Below are 20,536 nucleotides of genomic sequence, written 5' to 3' on the forward strand. Positions count from 1 at the left end.
GAAATGTAGTTCTCTTTGGTGGATGGTGGGTAGCAATCTCTAAATTCTCAGCATCCTCATTACAACCCCTGCAGTGTAAATGCTTCTAGTGTACCTAATGTCCACACCCCAGCAAAGCAACCTCTAAGGAACTGTAAATAGAACCATTTCTTATTTTAGAGTTTCCAGGCAAAAACGATTGAACATCCAGCTGCCTAGATAACTCATACCCTATTGGACTGCAGTGCTTGTAAAGTGGTACTTTGGTTCTCAAATGCCTTGGTTCTCAAACGCCGAACACCCGGAAGGAAGTGTTCCAGTTTTTGAATGATTTTTGGAAGCCACACGTCCAATGGGGTTGTTGGCTATTGTTTCCAGGGCACCTGCACCAATCAGAAGCTGTGTCTTGGCTTTCGAACATTTCAGAAGTCAAATGGTCTTCTGGAACAAATTAAATTTGGTGCTCTTGTTTTTGCTATTTATTTTGCGTTCTTGTTTTTGAGGCTTTTTTGGTTTATTTGCTTTTGTGTGCAACCCAGTTCAGCTACTGATTAATTGACTGACTGATTGATTGATTGACTGCAGAAATGGATAAAAGCCCCCCATCCAAACAGTTACTATCATCAGTGCAGGTAAGAAAAAATAATAATTTAAATTTTTATCTTCTACAATACTGTCTTGTTTATTTTATAGTACAGTACATTGATTATTGCTTTCATTGGATGAATGGTCTCATTTTTCATTTTTCATTACTTTCTATGGGAAAGCATGCCTTGGTTATGGAACGCTTTGGTTTTGGAACGGAATTCAGGAACAGATTGAGAACCAAGGTACCACTGTAATTCATGGGTTTACTCATGTGCATTATTGCATGCAATCTTTCACAACACAGGAGTGAGCAACAGAAGTCAGTATGTGGCTTTAAAATCACAATAAGGAAGGGTTCCAAATTCTTGATGATACAGCTTAATGATACATAAAACTTGTTTTGAAATCAGGTTGAGTTGTGTGGACATTTTGTGCATGACTTATAGCAGACTTCCCAGTGTTCCTCATCTCATTATTAACTACTCAGAAAATGATGCACAAATTTAATAAATGGGCTCATGTGGGTTCGATGTGACTTGAAATCAAGTCCAAAAGTAGGTCAGATGTATCAGCCCTCATTTATTCTGTAAGCGACCGTGAACATTGTGACTACAGGATTTTGCAGTTCGTGTGTGAGAGAAAAATAATGGAGTATGTCCATTGGGAAATACTGAATTTTGATTGTTGTGCAACTGTAGTAGGAAATAGTGAGAAGAGTAAGATCTAAAATTGTAAGGGTTGCTCTAGTGCTGCCTTTTCTCAACCAGTCCTGTCTTTCTGTATCATGAAAACACAATACTCATTTGTTACTTCTTTCTGTAGACTTATGGGCACAGAAACCATTTGGGAGGCAAGATGTACAATGTGTCTTGGATTACAAACAAAGGTTTGGAAATTGGGGAGCTGTTTGGATGCAAGACCAAGTGGGGGAGGGTTGGTGACTGACTGACTGAACCAAAATGCAGATATCCCTTGAATTCACACTTTGCTGAATTTTGTGATGCAGTTTTCCTACCAAAATTAATGTGAACAACGTTGTGTATATTAAGGAAGTAGGCATAAAATGTATACAACATACAAACTATAGTATATTAGGGAACACAGTTTACAAAAATGTGCATATTAGGTAAAATGTGCCCTAAAACGCAATTATTATTATTATTATTATTATTATTATTATTATTATTAAAAATGCAAACTGATGGAGAAATGACGTGAACTGAACTTAAAATGCAAAAAAGAGAAACTAACATTGACTGATTTATCCATCCTTACCACATATGCCTGGTGTTTAATGAAAAGATAGAAAACACACACACGATGTAATTACATGGTTGCTAATCATTTCATTAATGTCACATGTAGTTAGGCCCTTAGACAAGTGAAACCACACTAATTAGATGGATGCAGTTAGGAGCATCACCTTTAAGCAGCCACAGCAACATCAAGTAGATCTTCAGCTACAGAGCGGAGGCTGATCTCTTAGGGCAACTGGGGCACTGCTTTCAGTTCCCTACACACTCCCATGTCTTCTATTTGAATAGCTGCAACCGATTGTGTCAAAATCCCATTCACTGGCCAGTCAGCTATTTCCCCTGTACTCTTCCTCTTCTTCTTTTTTGGCTAACATTGCACTGTGGCCTACTTTGCATGCTTGTTGTGGGGGGAAAAACCCTGTCCAATATTTTGGTAAATTTAAATTGCTATCATAAAAAGGAGGAAGCTGCATGGGATAGTTCAGATGAGAATGTGGCATACAGAGTCTATACATAGTACAGGAGTACAGATGAAACTCTGACTGCACAACTCACCCAGGCAAGCCTGTCCCTACAGATGTTGTATTTGCCAAGGACCTGCATGAAAATTATAATGTGCACAGGCCAGTTTATCCTGGTGGTATCCCAGATTCCAAAGCTAGCCTCCTTTCCCCACTTCAGAATCAGGGACAGACAGTCCGGATATCTTCTTTGTTTACACCTAGAGCCATGCTTTTCTGCAAGGGGTTAAAGTTGGTTTTCCTTTTCCCCATACAGTGGTACCTCAGGTTACATACGCTTCAGGTTACAGACTCCACTAACCCAGAAATAGTGCTTCAGGTTAAGAACTTTGCTTCAGGATGAGAACAGAAATTGTGCTCCGGAGGCATGGCAGCAGCTGGAGGCCCCATTAGCTAAAGTGGTGCTTCAGGTTAAGAACAGTTTCAGGTTAAGTACGGACCTCCAGAACGAATTAAGTACTTAACCTGAGGTACCACTGTATTGTCCCCTGTGAGGTGGCTTAGGTCGAGAGTCTGGCCAAGGTCTCACAGCGAGCTTCATGGCCAAACAGTGATGTTAAATCCTTTCTCCCAGATCCTAGTCCAATTGATATCCCACCACTTTATTCCATATTCTAGGAAGGAGGCCTAGAAGAAGCTGAAAGAGGAGAGTAGTCTTTTCCCATAGACTTGGATGTTTATGGAGTCCCTTCGTTAACTGCTCTCTTGGGTACCTTATAACCATCCACTGGCTCCACTTAGGTGACCTGCTAGATGGCCAAGTTGCTCTACTAGGCCCGCAAAGCCTCCAACATTTTCATCCCCAAAATTGGAACATCAGGAGGGGCTTGCCTTCCGGCCTGGCTCTCTGGTGCTCTTCAGCTGGGTCATGCCAGAGCCCTGGACCTTCAGTGCGAATTTGCTGACAAGCGCTAGAGGGCTGGAATGGAAGGTGTTCGGGTGCTCTCAGCAGGGTGCACCAGAGCTCTGACGTGACCCTGCTGACTCATGCCAGAGTGAGTGTCTTTGGTCTGGTGATCTGGTGCACTAGACCCCCCAAACAGGACATTCCGGGATGCAAATAGAATTCTGGGATGTCCCACTTAAAACAGGACAGTTGCGGGGAGGGGTATGGGCCCAGGGTCCACCAGCTGCTGACACTGCAATACATTTGGGGATGCAATCTCCTACACTGCTCCTTGGTTTCCTCCCTTCTATGTCAATGAAATTTATGCAGGATTCCAATATAGAAGGGGTTCTCCCCCTCCCCCCGTATGTTAGAAAGAGACAGTCCTGTCACTTTAACAAGATGCACTGTTTATTCTGTTTGGCAGCCAAGCCTCCAGCTCCTCCAAAGGCCTTGTCAAGAATTGTGACAGTACCATGCTTATGTCTATACACCCACAAATTGTCCTAGAGCTATAATAGGCTGCAGTAGCAATTAATTAGATAAATAGGAGAAGTCACCTTCCTTTTCTCATAAGGACAAAGTTTTGTAATGACCCAAGAAATCAGGCGTCTGAGTTGTATTACCCTGGGAAGACTTGTAGTCATTTGTATGATATAATATTGTGCTGGCCAATGCACTGTAGCTGCTAACTGTTTAATAACTTAGCTATTGCCTACTTGAAGCATCTAAAAATATCCCCACTATTATAATAGTGGGAATCAAGCAAATTTGTTCTTCCATTCAAAGAGTGAAGTTGTATGATAAAGAGGTCTCATGCATCTTTAACTGAAAATTTCGGCGGCGGCAGCTTGCCTTCTGTAGCACAATGAAAAAATGCAGGAGCCTGTTCTCCATTCCATCTTGCACCATGGTTATGAAACTGCTGCCACCTGTACCCATAATTGTTCATTCACATCTTAGGCACATCTGAGGACACACCTGATGATGGTTGATATTAGGGATGGCATACCTATGGCCCTTCAGATGTTGCTGGACTTCAACTACCATCAGCCCTGGCCAGAATGGCTAATAGTCAAGGATTATGGAAAATGTAGTCCAACAACACCTAGAAAACCACAAATTACCCATCCCTGGTTTACATCAAGGGTGAGGAACCTGGCCCTCCAGATTGTTCAACTCCAACTCCAACATAGGAACCTAAGAATAGCCTGCTAGATCTGGTCAATGGCCTGTCTAGTCCAGCATCCTATTCTCTTTTTTTTTTTTAAATAATTTTTATTGGGTTTTTACATTTTATAACAACAAACACACACACAAAGACAAAAACACACAAACACACAAATACAATTACATACCCTAATTTTCTTTATCCACTTTCATTGACTTCCCCCCACCCCCTCCTCTTACATCCCAGTTCCAAAATTAATTCAGCAAGTTCTTACCTAACCTCTTAAACATAATTCATATTGTTTTTAAAAATTAAATTCTTTTTGTTTATCTATATTCAACTTATCCAATTCTCTTATAATCATTAATTTCTTTTTTTTTAAGGTCGATCTAACTTCCCTTCCACAAATTTTCCCTTTATTATATTAATTATAGGTCACATTGACCAAGTAAAACAAATCATAACATTTTATAGTTCTATTCTCTCTCCCCCCCCCCCCGCCCCGGTTTCTGTCCCTTCCCAGACAAATGTCCAAAAAACAAACAAAAAATAGTTCTTAGCCCGGATTCCTCACGTCCGAGGCGTCTGATTCTCTGTCAGTCCCTCTCTGCCAACTATATTGGTAATCCTCTTTGTTGGTCCTAAGACCCCGAAGGAGTTCAGTCAGAGTCACATCATATTTTCTTTCATCCAGAATGTTAAAGAGTGTTTGCTGCGAAGGACCATCTAGTTTTCCATACTCAAGAGGAAAGTCCCAATCATGTTGCTTTATTCTTTTTAGTTTTAATATTCCAAGTACTCCAGGGACTTCTCTCTTCTTCTTTCTCATCTTTCGCAGGTTTGTAATCCAAAGGTCTTCTTGCTCATACTCTAACAATGCAGATTCCTGGTTGATATTTTCCACTTGTAGTGTCTGAACTCCTTCTTTCTTCTCTGTCAATTCCAAAGGCATCTCTTCCTGCTCAGCTGCAGAGTTTTTGTCATACGTCTCCTTTGTGCATTCAGCAGAGTTGTTTGTTTCAGAATTCAAGGTCATAAAAACTTTACTCAAAGCCATACTCTGCTCCTGCAGGATTCCCACGAGAAAGAACATTTTTTCTATCTCCGCCAGTAATTTTCCCTCTGCAGCCATTGTAATGTCACTAATTCCCCCTAGGGGGCTTTCAGTTATTTAGTAGTCCTTTTCCAATAATCTGTTACTTTGTTATTATCAATACTTTGTTTCCAATCGCCTCAGTTCAAATGTATCACCTTTAATTCCAAGAGTTGTTAAACAACAAAATTCTTTACTTTGTCCGTCCTTCTTTGACAGCTGTCAAACTCCTTTCATTTCTTCCTCCGGCACCCAAATAGGACACTCCCGGGTTTTTGGGGGGGATTACACACAAAGTTCCAAAGTTCCCTTTCTCTCCAGCACAAAATCTTCTTCTATCAAATTTGTGAAAAACTTTTAAATCATCAAAACAGTATTCATTCCACCTTAATTCTCCGTTCCTTGCTTTAAATCGTCTATAAGTAGAGGGGGTGCGGACTTCCCTTTAACACATCCCCCGATCGTGCCGAATTCACAGGATAAAATTTTTTAAAGTCCAAATTCCACTACTCACGGGTCCTTTGTTATCCAGTCCAAATTTTGGGAAGAAAGTCAGCGCTCTCCGGCCATGGCTTGCGGCTTCGCTCCACTGAAGTAGCGGTCTACTCTCAGCACCACGCCACTCTCCGTACCCTCTCCGTAGCCTTTAAAAAGGCTCTTCGTGGGTCGGGGAGGGCGCTTAAGGTGCCCACCGAGTCACCAAGTCCGCAGGCTTCCGCGCCTGCGGTTTCTGAGGGTCCCCGTGTCGCCGGCACGGCAAGACCCGTCTTCAGCAGAGCCGATTCCCTCCGGAGCTCGGAGGGAATCCGCCATTAGCCGTTCGCGCTAACCCGGAAGTCCCGTCCAGCATCCTATTCTCACAGTGGCCAACTAGAAGCCTGTGGGAAGCTCATAAGAGTTCAATAGCCCTCTCCCCACATGTGACTCCCAGCATCTGGCTCCAACTGTGGAGGCAGAACATAGCCATCATGGTTAGTAGCCACTGATAGCGGTATGCTCCATAAATTTGTCTCATTCTCTTTCAAAACCATTCAAGTTGGTGACCATCACTACTCCCTGTAGAAACCAGTTCCATAATTTAACTATGTGCTGTGTGAAGAAGCACTTTCTGTTGTCTGTCCTGCCCAGTGCTGTGGCCCAAGCCTAACTTGGGGGCCACAGGTTCCCCACCTGTGGTTTACATGGAGAAAGCTACTGGATCTTTATGGTACAGTCATTTTCATATCTACTTAGAAGTCCTTTTGAGTTTAACGAACCTTACCCCCAGGTTAATATATATTGGCTTTCTGGATTGCATCTTTATGGTACAAACCTAACCATGTCTACTCAGAAGCAAGCTAGGTGAGTGGGTGTGGCAAGTCCCACTTAATCTAATAGGACTTCCTTTAGAGTAGACATAGATAGGCTTGCTTTGCTAGTCTCTTTTGAAAAGAGGAGGAAAGCTGGAAAATACACAGACAGTGACTTCCCCTATATAAAGCTCACTGTGCAATATTTACTAACTTAATGCTGACAAAAGCAAATTGATTGCTAGCAAGTGCTTAGGGAGAGATCTGTCCTATTTAACTTACCCCTGTGACTATGTAAAAGCACCCATCACATCTACAAGTATTGTGCAACTCAGGGTATGACTACACCAGTGCCCCTCGGTTGCAGGTACAGTATATATATACACCTTAAAATATAATTTTAAGGATTTATATACAGCCCTTCATAGACTTTCCCAGGATGACTTGGAACGTAGCAAAAACAATAATAAAACACAGCAGAAAAAACAACAGTGGAGAAAAAGCATACTTCACAAGACTGGGGAAATTAACACATCTTTTACCTAGCACTGAAAAAGCAACAATGTGTTGGTGATTTGTGACTGTGCAAGTCGTTATCGACATGAAGCATTTTTCTTAAAAATTCCTTGTCCAGTTATGCTTGGAGAATATATTTACCCAACACAGCCAGAAAATAGGACATTTAGTAGCAATTCAGGCCAATTTCTTTAATTTTAGGCTAATAATTAAGAACACACACACAAGGATATGAAGGAGTGAATGCTGCTTCATGAAGAGGAACGTGGTAGACAAGTTTCTTTAATTTGCAGGTTTTTTCATATGCAGGATCCAGTATGTGCTTGGACCAAGGCTGGTATTGCTTGTAGTGACATACCCAGCCATGCTCTGGACTGTGACAGTGCTCTCAGTGTTTGTCATGAACAATTAACAATGTGTGCTGGAAATAGCAGATCATTGTGCATTTTGTTAGGCTGGAGTATAGTCTGCAGCTTTTTTAAAAAATCAACATTCTGTTCAATGTAACCTCAAAAATGCTCTAAAAAAAGTTGTCGTTTTTAACTTGTAAGTTATGTACTTCAAGCCATTTGCATATATTTTCTTGTTTTGCATAATTAATTTTGCTTCCAATGGTCATGGGAAGTGATGCAGGACACTGAATCCACATCCCAAAACTTATTGCTTCCCCTTCTCATGGGTCTGAAGATTTCACTGAGCATAAAGACAACGAGTTTGTTTTTTATCACTGACACTTGGGATTTTCAGAATGCTGAATTCTGGACCCAGACATCCCACCCAAATCACAGAATGCAGACAGAGCCTCTTTCAGCAGCTGATCAAATATGTCATCCATATTGATTAAACAAGCACTGTAGATCTGTACAATATTTTAGTTCTGAAAACCCAGTACTGCAGGAAACAAACACTGCCATGCATTTATGTTTCTTCAAAATCACTCTGTTACACCCACGCCTGCGTTCTGATTTTGAAGAAAAAATAAGTGCAAATGTTCTTTTAACTTTGCAACCTGATCCTGAGTGTTTACAGTACTCAGAAATAAATCCCACTAAAGTTCTGTGGGACTTGTATCTAGATAAATATGCTTTGGATTGCAACATTGCTTTCCAAAAAAGAAAATCTTTTGTCATTGTACAGAGATTAAATCTGGCTGGTGTGTAGATAAATGTTTCAGTTCTTCCATCTGTTTTTGGCTACTGAGCAATTGTATAGGACTGTTCAAATATAGACTCTGCCTCCTCTTAATGGCTCTTGCGGCATGAGTGTAGGGTTCCTCATCATTTTAGTGCCCCACACAATAAACGTCGAGGATATAAATTTTGATATGCTTCCCAGCTGAATGGATGCCTAGAGTGGAGACAGACTGGCTGGAGCTAGAAGCTGTTAGCTTTGATTTACCTCCCTTCCATTATTCAATCCTATTGAGAATTTTGAGTAGCGATCACAAAGCATGTTGATTGGCTGCAGTTTATAGATTGAGTGATATTTAACTCCAGTCAATACTCGGCAACCTCCTAACGATATTAGCGGCGATGAAGTAATGGTTGTTTGGTAAGAGGCAGACAATGAAGTAAGGTGTTTGCAAATAAATCCATTGACTGACGAGTTGTCCTCATTAACCATGAAGCACATGTGTTCCTCCAAATCCCTGACAGGATTCCTGCCAAGAGGGAAGTACTTGTGAAAAGTTCTCCATGTCATTTCCTTGATGCAATATTTACGCTTTGCCTGGTTTGTAATGTTTGGCTCACAGGCTGGAGACCTACGTATGCTATGGGACATGCTTCCGCTATGTCGAGAGCTCAAAATTTTTATGTGACCCAGAAGCACTCTTTCTTCATATGCTGTATCTGTTGCAGATGGGAACGTAAAGACAAGCAAAACAGAGGATATTGGGAGAGGGGAGGTGTCAGAGAACCCCAGAAGATTTTACAATGCAAAGTGTAAACAGATGAAACACAAAAGCAGAGAACCAGCCGCCCATTGTGCAGTGAGCGTTGCAGGATTCCATGTCCTGAGTTCAATTGCCCACCTAGCTACAGAAGCTCATTGGACGATCTTGGGCCAGCCGTTCTCTCTCAGCCTCGTCTACCTCGCAGGGCTCTTGTGAGGAGGGAATAAGAGATTGATGATGTGCTCAGAGCTCCTGGAAGGAAGGGTGAAGCAAAGATGTAACAGAATATCCTATAATAAGCAAGGTAAGTGAGCTGTAATCTGGCTGCCACTTACAGATGCTCATTGTTGCACTCCATGTGCAAAAATATGCAAAAGATAAGAGTTCATGACCCCAGCGTGCTCTGATGAATCATGGGGTTGGAGAAAGTAAAGTTCTGCTGCTCAGGATTCTCATGAGGGTGGCTGTTATGAGTTGCAAATAGAGCCTAAACAATTATAGAGTGTGTCATCGCCGTTTTTCTAATCCTGGGGCAAGGTGCGGCAAGCTCTACTAAGTTTGTTCCTCCTTGCACTAATGCATTTCTGCGTTATCCTTTGGGGTGCACACATTCAAAGTGCAGCACATAAATCACAGTACAAGGTGCGAGAAGAGCAGGGCAGGGAATAATCAAGCAGCAAACCTTTGCAGTCTCCAAAGCCCTGCAACTTGGTGTGGTGATGGAGACATTTTTTTTTGCTGTGTCAGCTCCAGGCACCAAGGATCGGGCCCCTCAGGAGATGCATTGAAGTCTTCAGATCCAAAACATCCAGGCCTCTTTCCTCTGCCTGCGGATGTGGGACATTATTGCAGCCAAGCCAACAATTCATGTTTTGCTACATAGGTATATGAAGCAGCTAAAGCTCACAAAGCTCTCCTGTAAAATTTGCTAGAGAGAACTATATAAGATAGTTATTTGACTACTACCTTGGCAAGAAGCTGTAATACTTCCTTCTTTCCTGGGCATCTGTCTCTTTCTTCATCATGCTTCTAAGCTGACCACACATGCATGTCTGAGCTCTGCAGCTCAGAAAGCATTTTTGAACTTACATTTTGTACATTTGTAACTTACATAGCGGTTATCAACCTGCCTTTATTTTGCTATTGTAATTGTTCCCTCAAGACCTAAATTATGTAAGTAAATACTAATTTTAGTTCTTCACAAAACAGTGTGTGATTATTATTTTTAAGGGGGCGAGGGGAAATACTAAGGAAAATCCAGCCTGCCTTAAAGCATCCTGGATTTTTGTGCTAGAAGTTTAAATCAACGTTGTCTTAGCTTCCAAGTTGAAGTTGCAAAGGATGGTCCTATGCTGATCTCACTAATGTGACCAAGGAAGGATAATAACTAAGCAATATATATTCTCCTACAGCGGCCACGGGTAGTTTCGTGCCCACTTGGGCACAGCTTGGGTCACCCACCACTGTTCTAGACTGCCATGTTAGCTAGCAGGCAAGAACTCTTCTCTGGCAGTAAATCTGCTTGGCACAACAGATTCCTTGGCATGGCAGGTTTGTAAGCAGATGACGTCAGAGTTCATGTTCCTTGGAATAGATGTCCTCAGAGATGTCCCATTTCCCCAAAGATGGAGTCCTAATTAGGGGCTTTCCTGGACTGGCTGTTCTGGCATATATCCCAAAAGAGAAAGAGAGATCTGATGAGGATGCAGTGAGCAGCATACTGGAGTGTCAGCCTGCTACTCCCTGGGGGGCTTTTCCAGTGGTGGATAGGGAAGATCTGCTACATGTACTGTGCACAGAGCTTACCCGAGTCTATGTCCTTTCTGTCTTAGAGCTCTTAAGATGTCCAGCCATCAAATCAGAACATAAATTTAATTGAAAGGCTTGAAACCAAATAGGTGACTCAAGTTTCATGCTGGGAGAGCAGAGTGCAGCATTTCAGCAAGAAGAGTGGTGGAAGACAAAGAGAAAAGTCTACTCTTTATGCTGCTTTCCCATGACAGTGTTGGTATAGTGAAGCATCAGGGAAATATTGAATCTATTCACCACATTTAAATCCTACCTTTCTTCCAAGGAGTTCAAGGCAGGATGCATAGTCTGCCTCTGCTTTTTATCCTTGCCATCTGTGTGGTAGGTTAAGATCAGATATACGTAATAACTCGCCCAAGGTCACACGGTGAATTTTATAACTGAGGGGGCATTTGACTCTGAGTCTCCCCAGTCCTAGCCTGATCCTCCAATTCATTCATTTAATTCATTTATTTGATTTCCCAAAGCTTTCCATGGCATTGCCACACTGCTATGCCACACTGACTGCGCCACATCACACTATGCCGGCTCTCACATTGCAGCAGGTCTGGCAAGTTTCTATCAAGAACTCCAGTATCTTCAGGCTGACTAGTGTGTAGGGATGGGGGGGAATTCATCTGACTTGGCACACCTACTGAACTTCTACTTTCTGAAACAATTTGTGAACAGACAAACAGCCACCCTTCAAAATTCACACAAGCACCCCTCCGCACCATCCCAACACATATCCCTGCAACTATACAACCTCCCCCCTGCAAACACACCCTGTATTCTCCTGTACACAGAATGCAACCACACCGCATGCTCTTGCAGCCACAAATGTCATGGAACTACATATGCAAAATGTTTTAGGTGCTTCATAAAGCAAAACTCCAGGCTCTCCATATGGATCTGGGTCTGAAAGACCAAGGGGAAATGTGGGTACATGGAGGGTACGTTATTAGCAAGCACAGTTTGTGACATTCCACAACATCATTGCTGATCATCTGGTACATCTGTTTAAGCTTCCAATTTTCCAGCTCTTGGGAGCCTGAGCGAACATGAAATAGCCTTAACTCTGATCTTAAACTGGCAGGGTTTTTGAAATCACTGGTTTTTATTTATTAACTTCATCCAAACACATCAGCAAAACTCCACTGAATTCTTTCTGGCCTTACAAGGAAGTATTTAGGACTGCCGCCTTATAGTCATTAAATATTTCCTACTCATTAAAGCAGGGAAAGAAAGAGGATCTCAGATTTCCTTAACATCTGAGAGCAACATGTGGCATTTGAATGCTGGGTAGCTTGAGGGATTGATTAATGTGCTGTTAATAAAATTTATTATACTTTAAGCTGCAAGTGATTTAAAGGTTGTTACTATAGGCACTTCCTAAATAGATAATAACAATGAATATATTTATGGATGGGAGCAGGGAGGCTGGTGTGTGACAGCTCAGAGCAAAAATCAGTCATCCTTGCTAATAGCCAAATTTTCCACTGGTTCATCAGCAGAATGCTAGTTATGGGCAAACTCTGAAGATGCGATTATGGACTGAGTTTGCCAGATAACTCATCATCATAAGATCCAGTAGTTCAGTATTTCATGCAAAATGGGTTCATTTAAATTAGAAGATAACTCACCAAGGAAACAAGACAATTTTTTATCACTGACAAAGGAAACATCCCACTTTGAAATCCATGTATTTCCTGAAGAAGCATACATGCTACGTGGTTATAATAATAATAATAATAATAATAATTTATTATTTGTAACCCGCCCATCTGGCTGGGTTTCCCCAGCCACTCTGGGCGGCTTCCATAAAAACCAGAAATACACTAAAATATCACAGATTAAAAACTTCCCTGAACAGGGCTGCCTTAAGATGTCTTCTGAATGTCAGGTAGTTATTTATCGCTTTGACATCTGATGGGAGGGCGTTCCACAGGGCGGGTGCCACTACCGAGAAGGCCCTCTGCCTGGTTCCCTGTAGCTTTGCTTCTCGTAATGAGGGAACCGCCAGAAGGCCCTCGGCGCTGGACCTCAGCGTCCGGGCAGAACGATGGGGGTGGAGACGCTCCTTCAGGTATACTGGGCCGAGGCCGTTTAGGGCTTTAAAGGTCAACACCAGCACTTTGAATTGTGCTCGGAAACGTACTGGGAGCCAATGTAGGTCTTTCAAGTCCGGTGTTATGTGGTCTCGGCGGCTGCCCCCAGTCACCAGTCTAGCTGCCGCATTCTGGATTAGTTGTAGTTTCCGAGTCACCTTCAAAGGTAGCCCCACGTAGAGCACATTGCAGTAGTCCAAGCGGGAGATAACTAGAGCATGCACCACTCTGGCGAGACAGTCCGCGGGCAGGTAGGGTCTCAGCCTGCGTACCAGGTGGAGTTGGTAGACAGCTGCCCTGGATACAGAATTGACCTGCACCTCCATGGACAGCTGTGAGTCCAAAATGACTCCCAGGCTGCGCACCTGGTCCTTCAGGGGCACAGTTACCCCATTCAGGACCAGGGAGTCCTCCACACCAGCCCGCCCCCTGTCCCCCAAAAACAGTACTTCTGTCTTGTCAGGATTCAACCTCAATCCATTAGCCGCCATCCATCCTCCAACCGCCTCCAGGCACTCACACAGGACCTTCACCGCCTTCACTGGTTCTGATTTGAAAGAGAGGTAGAGCTGGGTATCATCTGCATATTGATGGACACCCAGTCCAAACCCCCTGATGATCTCTCCCAGCGGCTTCATATAGATGTTAAAAAGCATGGGGGAGAGGACGGAACCCTGAGGCACCCCACAAGTGAGGGCCCAGGGGTCTGAACACTCATCCCCCACCACCACTTTCTGAACACGGCCCAGGAGGAAGGAGCGAAACCACTGTATAACAGTGCCCCCAGCTCCCAGCCCCTCTAGACGGTCCAGAAGGATGTTATGGTCGATTGTATCAAAGGCCGCTGAGAGATCCAGCAGAACTAGGAAACAGCTCTCACCTTTGTCCCTAGCTCGCCGGAGATCATCAACCAGCGCGACCAAGGCAGTTTCAGTCCCATGATGAGGCCTGAATCCCGATTGGAAGGGATCCAAATGGTCCGCATCCTCCAGGCGTGCCTGGAGTTGTTCAGCAACCACGCGCTCAATCACCTTGCCCAAGAATGGAAGATTTGAGACTGGGCGATAGTTGGCCATACTGGCCGGGTCTAAAGATGGTTTTTTTAAGAAGCGGTTTGATGACCGCCTCTTTCAGCGGATCTGGGAATGCTCCCTCACAGAGGGAAGCATTCACCACCCCGCAGAGCCCATCGCCCAGCCCTTCCCGGCTTGCTTTTATTAGCCAGGATGGGCAAGGATCCAGGAGACAGGTGGTTGGTTTCACACGTCCAAGCAGCCTGTCCACATCCTCGGGGGTAATGGATTGAAATCGATTCCATGCAACTTGACCAGACAGAGCTCTAGCACTCTCCCGCCCCAGCCCTGCTCCCACGGTGGTGTCTAGCTCCTTCCGAATATGAGTGATTTTATCTGCAAAAAACTTTGCAAAATCGTTGCAGGAGATCTTGGGGTCTTTACAAAGCCCCGGTGGTAAAGGTGGTTCCGTTAAATTACGAACCACCTGAAAAAGTCTCCTGCTACTATTTTCTGCAGATGCAATAGAGGCGGTGAAGAAAGTCTTCTTCGCCGTCGCTATCGCCACTTGGTAGGCTCGACGTTGAGCTCTAACCTGTGTCCGGTCAGATTCGGAGTGAGTTTTTTGCCACCGACGCTCTAGCCGTCTCAGCGATTGTTTCATCGCCCTCAGCTCCGAAGAAAACCACGGAGCTGTCCGGGCTCCATGCAATCGGAGAGGGCGCTTCGGAGCCAGACAGTCGATAGCCCTGGTTAACTCCGCATTCCAGCGGGCCACCAGGGAATCAGCTGAAAGGCCATCAACATGGGATAAGGCATCCCCTACCGCTCTCTGGAAACCATTTGGATCCATTAAGTGGCGGGGGCGGACCATCCGAATTGGTCCCACCTCCCTGCAGAGGGGAAGGGTCGCGGAGAAGTCCAGTTGCACCAGGAAGTGATCTGACCATGGCACTTCTTTTGTTTCACTTTTACTTAGTGTCAGATCACCCACGTCACTAGAGGTGAACACCAGGTCTAAGGCATGTCCATGACTATGAGTTGGGCCAAACTTATTCAGGGACAGCCCCATGGAGGCCATGCTTTCCACGAAGTCCCGAGCAGCCCCTTGTAAGGTCGTGTCGGCATGGATGTTAAAATCCCCTAGGACAACCAAACTAGGTGTCTCCAGGAGAAAATCCGCCACGACCTGAAGCAGCTCAGACAGGGAATCCTTGGTGCAGCGGGGAGGTCGGTACACCAAAAGGAATTCTGTACTGCCCCTATTGCCCAACTTCCAGAACATGCACTCAGAAAACTGGATCTTCCCAGTAGGACGCCTGGTGCAAGCTAGTGACTTCCTAAAAATCACTGCAACCCCCCCTCCCCGCCCACATGACCTGGGTTGCTGTGCGTAAGAGAAACCTGGTGGGCAAGCAGCGGCAAGGACAGGCCCATCTGCTTCCTCCAACCAGGTCTCTGTCACACATGCCAGGTCAAGTCCTCCATCCACAATCAGGTCGTGGATGGCAGTGGTTTTATTCATCATTGACCTGGCATTACACAGCAACACCTTCAGGTCATGTAGGTTTCCCCTGTTGATTCCAGTATCCATCCGGTCAAGGCCAGACCCGGAGGCAGGGATAGTCTTCAAACAACGACTAAACCTGCCTCCTCGGTAATGACATGGTCTGGTCTTAGCGTAACTCCGCCTCCTGCCCATGATCACCGAGATCGGATGTCCCAGTGCTTCCCCCCCTGTGGAGCTTGTCCCAGCCATCGTGATGGCTGGGGCCCCACTCCCAGGCAGCCCTGATCTAGCCCCTTCAAAACAAAACACAAACTATACAGAACCAATAAAACAACAACAACAACAAAAAGGAACAGAACAATTATACTAAAATTAATCCCCAACCAAATATCCATCCCACCCACCCCCAGCAATGGAAAAAAAGAAACAAAAATTTAAATTGCCACCGACTGCTTGCTTGGTTGCTATAGTAATTGGTTTGCAACTAAATTGAGCCGTCTTGCAACCCAGGAGTACAATCCAAAGCTTTGAGCTTTGCAGCCAATATGCCTTTCACACCACAGAACTTCATCTACACAGAAACAAGATACTTATTTCTCTTGTCTCTCTTTGGACAACCACTTGGCCTAGGGCTGCCATACATCTGGAATTTTCCAGACATAGTCGGTATTCAGCCCCCTTAAGCAGCATCCGGGGGCAGAAATCACTGACACTTCTGGGAAAATCTGGACGTATGTCAGCCCAAGGTTGGTTGTGTAGATTTTGGCCAGCGGCGTAGCGTGGGTTGTCAGCACCCGGGGCAAGGCAAGTAATTTGCGCCCCCTAACCCGGGGCAAGGCAAGTAATTTGCGCCCCCTAACCCGGGGCAAGGCAAGTAATTTGCGCCCCCTAACCCGTGGATTTGCGCCCCCATACCCTACAAATCTATGCCTATGAATGATGGCCCCCCCCTCTCTCTCTTTCTCATATTCCAATTGATTCCCATTTCGGCCGATCGATCCCCCAAGCTCTCACCCAGCGAAATTCGTGCGTAATTACGCTTCGCCATCCCTAATCCTGCCGCTTCCACCGGGAAATCATGACGGTGCATTTCTCCTCTCCAAACTTTCCCCGGCCCTTTGCCGGCCGGCGCAGCCCTTTTGGCTACGAGCTCCCCTCCTTCTCTGCCCGCTTCCGACCCCACCTCCCCGTCCAGCCTCCCTACCTCCTGAAAAAAGGCGCCGGCGCCGAGCAGGACACCCCCGCGGCCATCGGAGAGAGGCGGGGCCGAGGGAAGCAAGCGAATGGGCGAGGCGGGGGTAGGTGGCCACGGGGGCGGGCGCTGCCGCAGTCCTCGGGTGGGCAAGGTAGGAGCAGGCGGAGGCTGGCCGGCCGCTCTGACAATAGGGGCGGGCCGAGGGCACGACGGGGCTGGGCCCTCTGGACTCGCGCCCCCCCCAGATGTTGCGCCCGGTGCGGCTGGCACCCCCGGCACCCCCCACGCTACGCCACTGATTTTGGCAACTCTAGTTAACCAGGCTAATTCACTTGAAGATGAAGGCTGTGATGGATATGCATAGAGGTTTGAAAGCAAGTCTCCAGCTGATTGGAGGGCAAATGTCTAAAGCTTTTCACAGTCAAGGGATAATGGCGTTTTTGCATAATGGCGTTTTATCCATGAAGTGGAAAATTATTGTCCATAATTTGTCATACATATTCATAATTTGGGAAGTTTGCACATTGCAGAGCACAAAATAGAGAGCAAGATAATCACATGGACTTTGTGGACAATCCTGGTACAGCACAGGGTAGCATCTTCCAGTGACAGCTGATGCAGTTGTTTTCTAGAATGATCTGTCGAAGGAGGAGGGGAATTCCCATCCTTACTAGAAACAGGTGGTGGTGGTGGGGTGCGTCAGCACTGTGCAAGAGCCTTTTGGGTTGTGCCTTCACAACAGTCAATGAACTCCCCACTGAGGGATGCCTTGGCTATGCAATATATTCCTTTTGGTGGCAGGTGAAGATGCTCTTCTTAAAACCAGGCTTTATTAGGTGATAAAGGTAAAGGTAAAGGTACCCCTGACCGTTAGGGGGTCGCAGATGACTCTGGGGTTGTGGTGCTCATCTTGCTCTATAGGCTGAGGTAGCCGGCGTTTCTCCGCAGTCATGTGGCCAGCATGACTAAGCTGCTTCTGGTGAACCAGAGCAGTGCACAGAAATGCCGTTTACCTTCCCGCCGGAGCGGTACCTATTTATCTACTTGCACTTTGATGTGCTTTCAGACTGCTAGGTGGGCAGGAGCAGGGACCAAACAACGGGAGCTCACCCTGTTGTGGGGATTCGAACTGCCAACCTTCCGATCGGCAAGCCCAAGGCTCAGTGGTTTAGACCACAGCGCCACCCGCGTGATAGGTGCTAGGTGAAGCCAATTGTAAGTATGACACTGCTATGATACTATTTATGTAGGCATTTTGTGTGAATTGCTTTAAATAATTTTGTGTTTGGCTTTGCTTTGTCATACTCCACCCTGCGATTGTTGCAGAGAAGGGCACTATAAAATTAAGGGTGGGTTTGCAAATGTTCACTTGCACATATGTAGACTCACTGGCACCAGCTCCAATCAGGCACGGGCTTCAGCCAGCCAATCAGCTACCTTGTTGCTTGCCTGGTGCAGAGCAAGGAGCCCCTGCCTTAACATAGCCTCCTGCCTAATCTTGATAAGGTGGGACATCCCACTCCCGGATAATTGCGCGCGCTCTCTCTCTCTCTCTCTCTCTCTCTCTCTCTCTCTCTTGTCTTCAGTGGTGACCAGCAGGAGTTCCTGCTCAAGAACCACTTCGCTGGCCACTTCTGGCATCTCCTGGATCCTCACATCTTGGACAATTTGGCCAAGGTCTAGCACAGTGCTTCCCAAACTTTTTTGGGGGGGGGGCACTGCCCCCTTTGTTCCATAAACTCACCCCCCAGTGCCTCCTACTTTACCCTATCAAAAGCATTGTTCAGAATGGCAGTTTCCACAATTCACTAAGGAAGATAATAACGGAATAAAATTCAAATCAATAACAATTAATTGCAGATTTATTCAAAATCCAATTAAAACTATTTAGTTTAGTTGATTCAACAAAACTGCTCCACTTGATCCACTGAGGCCTGCTTTTTAAAGCCTTAGTCATTTACACTTCCAGTGCCCCCTTTCCATCTTCTTGGCTCTCAGTGCCCCCCCGCCCCGAATCCCACCTCACCCCAAGGGCAAATATTTCCCACTTTGGGAAAAACTGGCCTAGAAGAAGTTCAATAATAAACACACAGGACATTATAACAGAAATTCTTTTAAAAAATGAGGGGTTAAAAAAAAATACCCTGTGCCCATTTTCTCCAATATTTTTTGTTCTTTTAATGTTGTTGGGTGGCACAGGCTAGGACTGAGATATTTATAAACTTCCTATTACCTCATGACACGAGCCATCAGCAAAGTTAAACTGAGCACATACTTGACCTTTGCAATGAATGCGTACATTGGTAGGAAGTTTTATGTGTACACTTCGGCATAAATAATACAGAAGCTCTGGGAGCCGCATTGCACGGAGTGAGCCGAGACAGGCACCTGGGCCTTACAAACAGATGGCCAGACCATCTGAAATGGAGCACCCTCTTTTGGCTTTTTTGTTGCTCCCTGGTTCTAGTTTCGCTACCTTCTAGGTTTGTCTTCCTGGATGGGAATGAGATCACCACATAACTGTCTGATGATGACACACAGCAACAGGTTCTCCAGTTTGCCGGTCCTGCTGCTTTGGAATGTGATGACTATGTTGACAATTTACATGGCATTGTGGAAGACTTTTGAAAGGGCCTTTTTATTTTTCAGGGAAGGAAAGGTGAGTATGGCAGGAGACATGATAGCAGAGTATAACATTCCGCAAGGCATGGAGAAAGTGGACAGGCCTTTCTCAGTATTCTAGAATCCAGGGGTCAGCCAATGAAGATGGGAAGATTCACTACAGACAAAAGGAAGTGCATAGTCACGGGGGCCACTAGGGGGCGCATCGGAAGATGGCTGACAATAACATCTCTCCGACCCACACGAGGTAATTTGGAGGCTATGATGGGAGTAATTAGCCTCCCTACCCCCCCCCAGGATGGGGGGGGGACTACCCTTGCCTGCTGTGCCCTATACCACCCCCGAATTTGTGGGGATGGGGGCACTAGGCACAAAGCCCTCCTGTGGGATTCCGCGCCACTAGCTGCAAGAACTTCAAAAGAAACAATTTGGATGAAGGAATGCACATATCTCAAGGAAGAAGGGGGAGTAAAGACTGCTAACAGAAGAGATCTCTGATAAAACAAGACAAGAATAAAACATGAGAAGATACGCCAAGATACGGTATGGCAAATGACTGATGGGGGAGGGGGAAAAACTTTCCTTTCTTTCCTTATGTGATTAAACAAGAATCCCCTCCCCTCACGAGTCAGAATTGTCGTTTTAAGGACTTAAGCTGTGGATTTAAGGCTGTGTGGAGATAAACTTTCGAACTAAAGCATGTTTTAAGAAGAGTGTGGAATGTATAAGAGCTTTGGAATGACGCAGTTAAAGATGCCGTCGCCATATTGGGAAGTTCTGTCGGAGGACTTAAGTCTGAGAGGAGAAATAGAGAAATAGATCTGTTTTTATATTGTGGGTGAAACTCCTCAGTGGGACTTAAGAATGACAGTTCTGTAATTAATGATGGAAAGAGCGCTGTTATCTATGAAGGTGATGATATATGGAAACCATCTCGATTTGAGGATTGGAAGAACGGAAAATTCACACAGGATTATTATTGGTGTTTATCGGCTTAAGGAGACTATCAGAAGAGATCATAAAGAAAAAGGAGAAAATATATGAACAAGATGTGATGTAGAAACAGCAAGATAAGACTGGATAGAATTATGAACTCTGTTTGGACTG

The sequence above is a fragment of the Podarcis erhardii genome, assembly GCF_964252035.2.
Source record: "Podarcis erhardii genome assembly, chromosome: 11".
Taxonomy (NCBI): domain Eukaryota; kingdom Metazoa; phylum Chordata; class Lepidosauria; order Squamata; family Lacertidae; genus Podarcis; species Podarcis erhardii.